Source organism: Felis catus, chromosome A1 (assembly GCF_018350175.1).
Source record: "Felis catus isolate Fca126 chromosome A1, F.catus_Fca126_mat1.0, whole genome shotgun sequence".
Lineage (NCBI taxonomy): Eukaryota > Metazoa > Chordata > Mammalia > Carnivora > Felidae > Felis > Felis catus.
The window spans coordinates 44550959-44562760 of NC_058368.1; the positions used below are offsets into that span (position 1 = coordinate 44550959).

At 35.4% G+C, this 11802-nt stretch overlaps 1 long non-coding RNA gene across 1 annotated transcript; it reads left to right on the forward strand.

Annotated features, from left to right (window-relative positions):
- Positions 1–561: 561 nt before the first annotated feature.
- On the forward strand, positions 562–2934 carry LOC123384434. The gene is made up of 2 exons (XR_006595513.1): positions 562–1287; positions 2761–2934. It is a non-coding gene; the product is annotated as an uncharacterized LOC123384434 (long non-coding RNA).
- The last annotated feature ends 8868 nt before the right edge of the window (positions 2935–11802 follow it).

Sequence of the window (11802 nt, forward strand, 5' to 3'; positions counted from 1 at the left end):
GTCAGACATTAACCAACTGAGCCACCCAGGTGCCCCACAAAAGTGTTTTCATTTTAATGAAGTCTAATTTTCAGTCTTTTCCAATATTATAGTGATATTTTTCTCTACTTATTTATTTTTAACTTTTGTCATTATTTTTTGTCAAGAACTAATTTTTGTGAATGTGAATGTTAAGGTAAGTAGCCACATTCTTTCTTCTCCCCACTTTTCCACTTGTATTGATCTTACATTTTCTTACTTTAGTGATCTTCAATATAACTTCTGTCACATATCATGTTTACCTAATCATGTGCTCTTTTGAGGCTCCTTGATCCAGACAATTAGATTCAATTTGTACATTCTTGTTTGGTTTGTTTGTTGCTTTTTGCTAATTTATATATCCCTATAAGTCACTGTAACTTTATAATAAACAATAAAAATACTCTATTTCTTCTTGTAAGGAGTATATTGAGATTCTTTTGCAACGTTTCATTTTCTATGTAGCATGAGCTTACCAAGTTATCTAGAAAATTTCTTTGAAATTATGGTTGTAATGATACTGAATATATAGATAATTGTCTGAAGTAATATTTAAAATTCTATTTCTAAAATAAACATGAAATTTTCCCCAATTCTTCAAATTTGGAGAAATCACATCTATGCTATCACTGGAATTAGTGTTTTGTATTAATTAACTTTTCTCTGGCTGCTGGATCACAAAACTCATCTTGATTTTTGTTCAATGATACTTTACCTAGCAATGTTTATAAACTCTCTTAGAAACCATAATAAAGGATCTACAGATTATTTTCTGTTTTCTATGCAGCAAATTTTATACAACAAAGACAATGACAGAGTTATGGACTGAATATTTGTGCTCCTGCTAAAATGTATATATTGAAGCCCCAACCAAGTATGGCTGTTACTTGAAGATGGAGCCCCCCAAAAAAACTAATTAAGATTAAATGAGATCATAAAAGTTAGGCCCAGATCCATTAGAATTAGTGTGTTTATAGAGACACCAGAGGCTGAACGAACCAACTCTTTCTCTCTCTCCCTCCCTCCTCTCTCTCTCTCTCCCCCTCTACCCCCTTTCATCCTATCCTCATCTCCAACATGTGCACACGCCAAGAAAATGTCATGTAAGGACAAAGCAAGAAAGCAGTTATTAGCAAGCAAGGAAGACGTCCTCAACAGAAACTGACACCATCAGACTTAATATGGGACTTCTAGCCCCCACAGCTAGAAAATAAATTTCTGTGTTTAAGCCACTCAATCTACTATATTTCATTATGATGACAGCCCTAGGTAGGTTTATTCCTTTCTTTTACTTAATCATTGTCTTGTTTTTAGTAAGGACCAACATACAATAATAAATATAACCTCACAATTGGCCATCATTTTCTTGTTAAGAGTGCTTTTATAATGTTCTCACCATTCTACAGACCAGACAGTGGAGGATAAAAATATCTAGTCTACTAATACTAGAACAGACTTCTCTGTATTTCCATTAAATCAATCTTGTGTATTGTGTTAAAACGTATTTTGAATGATATTATTTTTATTTGCTTTATCTGTTAAATACTAAGGAGACGCGTATACTGAAATATTTTAATGCTACAGTATAGTAGTCACATTCTATAATTTCACCTATTTTATCAGGTGCATATGAGTTTACTTTTATTTTATTCCTTCCTTCCTTCCTTCCTTCCTTCCTTCCTTCCTTCCTTCCTTCCTTCTTTTTCTTTCCCTTTTTTTTTGTATTGTTCTAATGAGTATTATAAGGACAAGTACAAATTAAATATATTAAGATATTTCCTTTTCCTGTATTCCAGAGCATTTACTTTAGAAACTTTTAATTCTAAGTACTTTCTCCTCTCTTTTAAATGTTTATAAATCCCTTTGAAGAAAAGTTAGACCTTTTGTCATATGTATAATCCAGGAATGTCTTTCTCAATGACTTTTGAGACATCTCTTAACTGTAAATATTGAGGGAAAGAGAACCCTTTTTTCTCACTTTCTGTGGGAGGGCTGAGGCCTAACTTCCATGAATGCCTTGCTCCAAATTGCAAAACTACTCCCTGTCATAAAGGTATGTCAGTTTGTTTATCCTCTGAATAGAGGCAGTTCATGTACACAGATGGCTGCCAATTATCAGGTAAAGTTAAGATGATCTATATGTAACAAATAGTACCTCTCTCTCGAAGACTGGTTACCATTTACCTTGAGAACATGTTTGTAATGGGTCAACTATTTCCTTCTCATTTCTTCCTTTAATGTTTACCTTTGAAATTCTACTATTTTGACTTCAAAATCTAGTGTAATTAAATGTACTCTGTTCTTTACAAATGTAAATAGAGAAATTTAATGCTAATAAATCTCTTGTTGATTTACATGCTAATATTATCTGGAGTTTTCTATTCCTTTAAATTATATGTTACTGTTAAAAATACATTATTATTGGGGCGCCTGGGTGGCTCAGTCGGTTAAGTGTCCGACTTCAGCTCAGGTCACGATCTCGCGGTCCGTGAGTTCGAGCCCCGCGTCGGGCTCTGGGCTGATGGCTCAGAGCCTGGAGCCTGCTTCCGATTCTGTGTCTCCCTCTCTCTCTGTCGCTTCCCCATTCATGCTCTGTCTCTCTCTGTCTCAAAAATAAATAAACGTTTAAAAAAAATACATTATTATCATCATATTTTTAAAAATTTTATATGGATAATTTTTGCCTTTTTTTCCCCTTTATGTCACTAATGTTTATGCCCGCCATTTCTTCTTGTATTTCAGGTTTTTCTTCTGTGATATTTTCATCTTTTCCTGAAGTGAAATTATGTTGTTGATAAAACCTCAACTTTGTTTTTGTGAAAATGTATTCAAATTTCCATTGTTCTCAAATATCCACATATGGTAGAAAAGAAAAGTGACCAACTAAAATAAAGATTAAAATATTGAAATATTCAACTGAATGAATCTGAATAGCGCAGGAGGAACTTGAAGAGGATCACGATAGAAATCCTTGTCTATCTTGCTCACTGATCAACCCCAATTGCCTAAAGCGTGCATGAACATACTATTTGCTTAGTAATTATTCAATGATGTAATGTATGATCATATGGAATTGGAAACTTTGAATAATATTCTTTCACAAAAGGAAAAGAATGACTAGAAGGAAGCACAGGGGCTACTATTAAAATAGCAAAATTATGCGAGGACAGAAAAATTCCAAAGCTGGGGAAAGGAATGCCTGGGAGAAAATTAAATGAAGTTATTGGTCCTCCCCAGGACTTGTGAGCATTGCCTCTGTAAACATAAATAATTACTTGAATATAGGAATCAGTGATGATTCTCTAATGAAAACAAATATGAGAATATTAGAGAAATTGTTATTCAAACACATTTAATAATTAAAGAAATTCCGTATCAACAAGCTCTGACAGCAACCAATACGATGCATAAATAAAATGTGTCAAGGACATGTTGGATATGAGACCGGCCCTCCACGGAATGCAAGTTTTCTTGGAGGATACCTTAAGGCAGATATGTGGTGCTTGGTTCACAAAAGAGAAAGGACGTTTTCCCAAAATGAAACTCATAATCAGTTCAGAACGTGGTGTCAAGTAAGGTTGAGGGATAGTGGAAATTATATGGGTTTAAATATGTTGGATGAAGAAGGAAACAGCTTCAAGTCATGATGACTTAGGCCCATCAGAGTAAGTTTCTAAATTTAGGAAGTAGATAAGGATATCTAAAATACCACTTTCAGTATATGGTAGTGGATTACACCCTCTCTCCTCTTGACACCATAATCACTTAACTGATGGAAGATTACTCTTAATTCAGTTTTAATTCTGGAAGAATTACATCCATTGCGATGGTTAATTTTATGTGTTAATATTGCTGGGCCACAGAGCCCAGATAATGTAGTATAATATAATTCTAGATGCTTCTATGAGGGTGTTTTAGATAAGGTTAATATTAAGTCCATGGATTGGCCTTTCAAAGACCCAGTTATGGTGCCGACTAGATGGCAATACCTTGCAGGACTGAGGTAAGGTTATCTAAGAGGTTTTATATGCTCCGAATCAGTGTCAAATATGTGGTGCTTTTTCAGATATCCACGTATGGGAATGGAAGGGTGGAAAAGGGAGGTGTATCACTCACTTTACATCTAATGACCCAGTAGCAAAATGTTTGCTCCCTATCCCTGCAACTTTATACTCCACTGGCTCAAGGATCTAGTTCCAGAGGGAGGAACATGTCCACCAGGAGACACAACAAAGATTCCATTGAACTAGAAGTTAAGGCCACCCAGCCACTTTAAACTCTTCATGACTCTGAATAAAAAAGCACAAAAGGAGTTATTGTGTCGGCTAGGATGAATAATCCTGATGACCAAGGATACTGCTCCTCTACCACAGAGATAAAAAAGAATATGTCTGAAATACAGGTGATCCTCGAGGGTATCTCTTAGTATTACCATGTCCTGTGCAAAAGTCAGTGGAAGACTGTAGCAGTCCAATCCAGACATTTAAACTAATAACCCAGATCCTTAAGGTTTGGGTCATCTCAACAGATAAAGAACCATTACCAGAAGAGGGGCTTGCTGAAGACAAAGGGAATGCAGAATTGGTAGTGAAAGAAGGTACTTATAAATACCAGCTATGATCACTTGAGCAGTCCTAGAACTTAGTACTCCAATTTTCATATTTCTTCTTTACTTTGTATACATATGTGTGTGAGTGATCTACATATATATATTATATATACATATATGATACATATCTTTGTTTTTTTCTCTCTCTTATCCTCTTATCATGTAATCATGTAACATTAGATGCATTGACTTTACATTGTAGTATTTAAATTATGGACTAACAAGAACAGTAAACATTACTCAAGGACTTTTCATCCTCTTCTGGACAAAGAATATGTTTTCTGTTGCATGCAGCATAGTTGTATCACGTTAAAGGAGTTATGACGTAGACATTGTCTTTATCAGGAAAATAAATATTGCTTAAAAAGAGGCATTTGGATGGCAAGTTAACAGAGGATGCTAGGCTCTGGTGCCCAAATATGTAGCAAAACATTATTTTGGATGTTCTTGGATGTGATTAACATTTAACTTGGTAGACTTTAAGTGAAACAGATAGATCTGCAAAATGTGAGTAGGTGTCATGTCATCACTTGAAGATCTGAGTAGAAAAAAAGACTGACCTCTCCTGACAAGGATGGAATTCTGCAAGCAGATGGCCTTTGGACTTGAACCGCAACATCAGCTATTCTCTGTGTCTTCAGCCTGACTGCATTTGGATTTGAACTCTAGCATTAGCTCTGTCCTGGTGTATAGCCTGCCCAGCCCACCCTGCAGATTTTGAACTTGCCAGCCTTCACAATAGCATAAGCCAATTTCTTAAAATAGATCCTTTTATTCACACACATGCAAACACACACACACACACACACACACACACACACACACACACACACACGTGGAGAACACTAATACATCCATCGTGGCAGAATACAGTCCAATTTGCTTGTACTGAGTAAATCTCAAATTCCAGCACACAATATTCTGTGAATGTCAACTTTTTGTCATTGTTTTACAAACATATTTTATTATTAATGATGCAGGAACATCTATAAACCAGCAAGCAGCTCTTAAGTCCGAGTGAAGAGCTAAGTTTAGAAAGAGAGACAATGAGCTAGAGAAAGACACAGAGACAGTGATTTAAAAAGAAGGCATACAAGCATATGAGAATGTGACACTAGTAGCTTAGAGCCTGGATCAGAGCACAAATTCAATAAATGTTAGCCTCTATTATCATAACCATTATCAACTGCAGTTGTTATTGAATACAGAAAAGAATCATACCAAAAGGGGAAAATTAGACACCCTGTGGCTATGTTGATTAAAAAATGCTCAACCATGAGAAAGCCGAATTAAAGTTGCACCTTTCTTTCCTGCTTTATTATTCATCATAATGAATGTGGGGGAAAAAATTATTCCTCTAAAAGTTGATTGGATTATGCTTCCACTGATTATTATCCCATATACAGAAATAGACCAAAATTGAAATTCTTTCTACTTTATAAAACAGAAGATGCTATAAGCATGGACAGAAATTTCAAAATGAAAATATTAATGCTATAATTTGATTCAAAATTTATTTTACTTCATATATATTCAACCTCGAATGACCTAAAAAATAACCAAGGACCACATATACCATATTACATTTTCTTATAATTCTTATAGTTGTTTTCTGTAATCTCTTGATCTGTTGAAATTAAACTGAAGTATGTAAACAATTGCAACTCCAACACTCCATCAATTACTGCATGTAGCTCAAAGCCAAGAAACTCTAAATAATAGTTCTCTTCACCAAGCCTGGATTTGGCACAAAGATGGCATAAGACATGTAGAAAATTATATCAAAATTTCAGATGTTAATTCTACCTTATTAGAAATTATATTAAATATAAAGTAAAATGTGAGAAACTTACAGAACAGAGTATTTAAAACATATGATCCAAAATATATATGCTGTCTATAAGAAACACATTTTACATTCAAAGGTTCAAGTAGATTGAAAGTGAAAGGATGGGGAGAAAATACCATGAAAACAGTAAACCAAAGAGAGTGGGACTGTTCAACTACAGCTAATGTTGCTATGTAGAAATGTGGAACCGGTATAGACAAAACTACTGATTCTGAAAGAAAAATCAGAAATGTATATTTTGTTTGATGTATTTTAAAATCAAAAGACTCACCTTTTTATATTATGTAAGGCAAATAAGTGTATGGGCCATGTATGAGCCCTTGGCTATGAATTTATGAGCAACTTATGACTTTAAAAAAATAACTCTTAATAACCCCCTCACCAAATGGAATGAAACTCTCTTAATGTTACTTGAGTTGGAGGAAGGATATATGTTATATGAAGGTTACAGATGAGAAACAAGTCATTTAATTTCTCTATTATGTGAAGCTAGTAGATAAGAAACAAGTAATTTAATTTCTCTTTCTAGCTATTCTACCACAGACTTAAAACTTAAAATTTTACTTCTTTATCATAACAATTTTTTTAAGAAGCAACTTTTCACTGCTCCCTTGATAAAAGGAGGAGTTTACTGCCTAGCCATTAATGCATTTAGGATTTTTAGTTCTAGATTAGTACTATGACTTATATATGCCATACAGATCTTTTATGTAACTTCATCGGAAAGCTGTATTTCCAGGTCAGTGTCTAGCACAAAGTCAGTATATGCATGGTTCTTAGCCACACATATATCCCACTTTTTAGTGGCACTATTCTAGAGTGCAATATGAACACTCCCTAGGAAATGTTCAGGTCCTAGAAGGCATTCATCTAATGCAGGTCCCCTGAAACAAAGTATAGGATCATTCTGCTTCCAGATTCTCTCTAAAGGCATGGAAGTGCCTAAAGATGATTTTATTGTTTTGTTTTGTTTACTAGTACAGTAAAAATCATCATCATCATCATCATCATCATCATCATCATCATCACCAGCTTTTGTTACTCACTGTGATCATATTGACCCCACCTCCTATATGCTTCTTCACAAATAACTACTATACATAACATTACAGAATTGGCATTGTCCATTTCCTTCTATCCTCAGTCACATTATACACCCTTGTATTCTATGAATAGAGGCAGAAAAATTAGAGTGCAGTGAAGGTGAAAAATAAATGGCTGTCATAGGTCATACTCAGCAAAAGACCAAAACTGCATTAAAAGGAGCCAAAATTATACTGAGGAAACAATAAATAAAATATTCTTTATATCTTCCTTATAGTCATTAATCCTGCTTTCCGCCACCCCCCACATGGCAAATTACAGAGGTCATAAATGACTTTCTCAACCATCACAAAGCCTGCCATTCTTAATTATTTTTTTTTCTGAAATACACCATCTTATCATTTATCTCAATGATCACTTTTTGTTTTTGTTTTTGTTTAACTCAATGGTGTTTAATTTGGAATTTTAGTGATACGCATTACCAATGCAACCACAAAGCATTTAAATGAATTTTAACGCAGAGAATTCAGTAAATATGGATTAAGAAAAGTCAACCAACCATAGGTTTGAGATGATAAAAATATAGTGACATTTCAGAAGAAAGCATGAGATACTGGAGTTTGACTCACTCAACAGAAAATGGCTTTTTACCCTGCCTCCAAAAGAGAGGCCAGAAATCTTTTTTAATACTCCTACATTTATTTTAAACCTCTTTGAGCCAAAAAGTATTCATGTGACTCACTGCTGAACTGTGAAATGAAAAGGGAGGTCAACTGGCACTACCTTGATGGATTTTCCTTCTTCCTTTTCTAGAATACTGGTGATAACTGGGAATATAGTAGCACTGGTAAGGAAAGTGTAGCAAAAGATAGAAGGAGACCATTTCCTGTCATCATTGAGGAAGAATTTCAGTCTTAGAGTATCACCGGTAGATTTATTTTTGCATGAGGTAAACAAATCCTTTTTGCTTGAGCTACTGTAATCAAGTCTCTTGTGAAACACAATCTTTAACTGATATATGGTAAAACAACAACAACAGCAACAACAAAACAGAAACAAAAAAACAGACCTTCAAGGACAGAATGATCACGGAATCAAGGACGCCGAGTCTATTTTCTCTAAATTCTGAGCCATGTCCAACATTATTTTGAAAATGTCAGCTAGATATATTGCTATCATTTAGAAACTCCGGATTATCCTACAATAATATTTTAGTAATATTTCAGCATTTAGCCCTTATTGCTTGTCATGCTGAGTTCTACTCACCCAAATTGTTAATAATCACTTATGACAGTAAACAAAACTTGTCAGTTCTGACTCTCAGTCCACTCACTGATGTGTGTTCAATTCTTGGTGAGCAAATAATCTGCTCTGACAACTTTTCCTGAAGTACTGGTACCTCTCACTAAGTACACCCCTACACATTATAAACAGACACTCAATTTTTAAAAAGATCTGGGTCTGGGTGTGATTACAAACCAGAAGTTAAAGAGCTTTCACATTCTTGAATTGAGAAAACACTAGAAACTTCAAACTCACCCTGGAAGATGACTCTCCTGAGAGAAAGGAGCTTCTGGTCCACATGACCTTGACCATCAATTCCTGAAAATCTCCATGGGGATTCCTTATTGCGTGCCAACACTACCCCAGCAATACACAGAGAATTAAGCATGGATAAAAACCATTCCTCTCTTCTTCCTTGAAGAGTTGAAAAGAAGGGGAAATTTTACAAAAGCTTTTGATGATGATAATAATAATAATAATAATAATAATAATAATACACATTACCAAGTGATGGACATAAAGCATTTAAAATGCTGGTTTTTAAAGAGCAGCCATGTATCATAGCTAACATGTTTCTCATTTAAGAGATCAAGTTAAAAAACTAAAAATGTCCTAGCCTGGGTCCTTCTCTTTTTACCTCCCATACTATCTTTGATATCTTAGAGTCTACCAAGAGAAGCAGCCTTTATGATAGTCTATCTAGGACATATTTATTCAATTCTAGTTCCTGGTAATAAGACACATATTGTTTTTGGTAGAAGGATTATATCATTTCAGCATTTGGCAAGACGATCAGATCTATTAAAAAAATACTATTTTCCATTACAGAATGCAATTATAATATAAACTGATGAAACAAACATTTTTAGTAAAACGAAATCAAAGTTATCAAACAAGTTATAATATCACTCAAACCAAGAGAAGTAAGAAAACTGCTTAGAAAGTCGTTTTTAAGTTTTTAAAATTTATTTAAGTAATCTCGAAACCCAATGTGGGGCTTGTATTCATGACCCTGAGATCAAGAGTCAAATGCTCTTTCAACTGAGCCAGCCAGGTACCCCTGCTCAGAAAATCTTTGGACTTCACCTATTTTGTATGACACTCACTCATTCATTAATTTTTAATCCAACACTATGTTATATATTAGCCAAAATGTGCTCAACAGTAAGCTTTGTGCTTCAGGGAAATAAAAATGAATAACTCACTGGGGCGCCTGGGTGGCGCAGTCGGTTGAGCGTCCGACTTCAGCCAGGTCACGATCTCGCGGTCCGGGAGTTCGAGCCCCGCGTCAGGCTCTGGGCTGATGGCTCAGAGCCTGGAGCCTGTTTCTGATTCTGTGTCTCCCTCTCTCTCTGCCCCTCCCCCGTTCATGCTCTGTCTCTCTCTGTCCCAAAAATAAATAAACGTTGAAAAAAAAATTAAAAAAAAAAAGAATAACTCACTGACAAATTTTACATTGTAGGAATTCCCAATCTATCAAAAAGAGTAAAAAATATTAATTAATTAATTAATTAATTAATGCAATATAATATGTTAGATGGACTTTTAAAAGTTTACATATTTATTTTGAGAGAGAGTATGTGTGCATGAGCAGGGGAGGGGCAGAGAGAGAGGCAGACAGAGAATTCCAAGTGGGCTCCATGCTGTCAGCAAGGACCCCAAAATGGGGCTTGAATTCATGAGCCATGAGATCAAGACCTGGGCTAAAATCAAGCTAGTCCACTGGATGCCTAACCCACTGAGTCACACAGGCACCCCTATGTTAGATGGATTTTTAAGGTAACCATTTGGTATAGCAATAGCACATTAGAATATAGCATTTTCCCTCCAGATGGTAGAGGGAATTGGTATATAAAATTTGACACTGGAGGGGTATCTGGGTGGTGCAGTCAGTTGACTCTTGATTTTGGCTTAGGTCATGATCTTGAGGTTCATAGGATCGAGTCTTGTGTCAGGCTCTGGGCTGGCAGCCCAGAACCTGCTTGGGATTCACTCTCTCCCCCTACCTCTCTGCCTCTCCCCAACTTGCACTGTCTTTGTCTCTCTCCAGGTAAAGAAATAAACTTTAAGAAATGAAATTGGGTTTGTGTCTTAAAAATTGAATAAGAATGCACTGTGTTAGAACAAGAAGAGCATTCCAAGCAGAAAAGCACAATCCCAGGCTCCCCGTTCCAGAGCTAAACAGACCATCAGAACTAATTGAAAGCATGATTATACCATTTTTTAATTAATGTTTTGGCTTGAAACATCACCCTAATCTGAAACAAAATCCAATTTTTGGACAAGAAGTAATTTCCATGAGAAATTTTTGGTACTGTAATAAAGAATATCAAAAGAAGAAAATGCTCTGTAAGTTCTTGCAAGAGGTGGCAATTTCTTCCTACCTAAAAAGATGACATGTGTTGCATGGTAATTTTATCCAACAGTAATCTCCATGGACGTCTCAAGTTTTATTTGTTTTGTTCAATTCTGTATTCCCAGTTTTAGGACAGCACAGTAAATAATGTCACATTTGATACAAAGCAATAAAACAGGAAAAACAGGGATCCAACTAATGAGAAAGCTACACCAACACTTCTAGAGAAACTCCAGTTACAACTGAGGAATGGAACATATGCAAAACACAACTAAATAGCTATCAGCGAAAACTCAGGATGTTCAAAATTAATGTATATAAACAAAATAGGTAAATGTGAAGGATATGAAAAATAAAGGCAATATTAAAGTGGTATTGAGCTGGGACACCTGGGTGGCTCAGTCAGTTAAGTGTCTGACTCTTGATTTAGGCTCAGGATGTGATCCCAGGGTTATGGGATAGAGCCTCACATGGAGCCCTGCATAGAGCCCTGCATCAGGCATGGAGCCTGTCTGAGATTCTATCTCTCTCTCTCTTTTTCTCTCTACTTCTGCCTCTCTCTCCCACTCTTATGCATGCTCCCTCTCTCTAGAATGAAAAAAAAAAAAAGTGGTATTGAGTGAAAACATAAAAGTTTTCCAA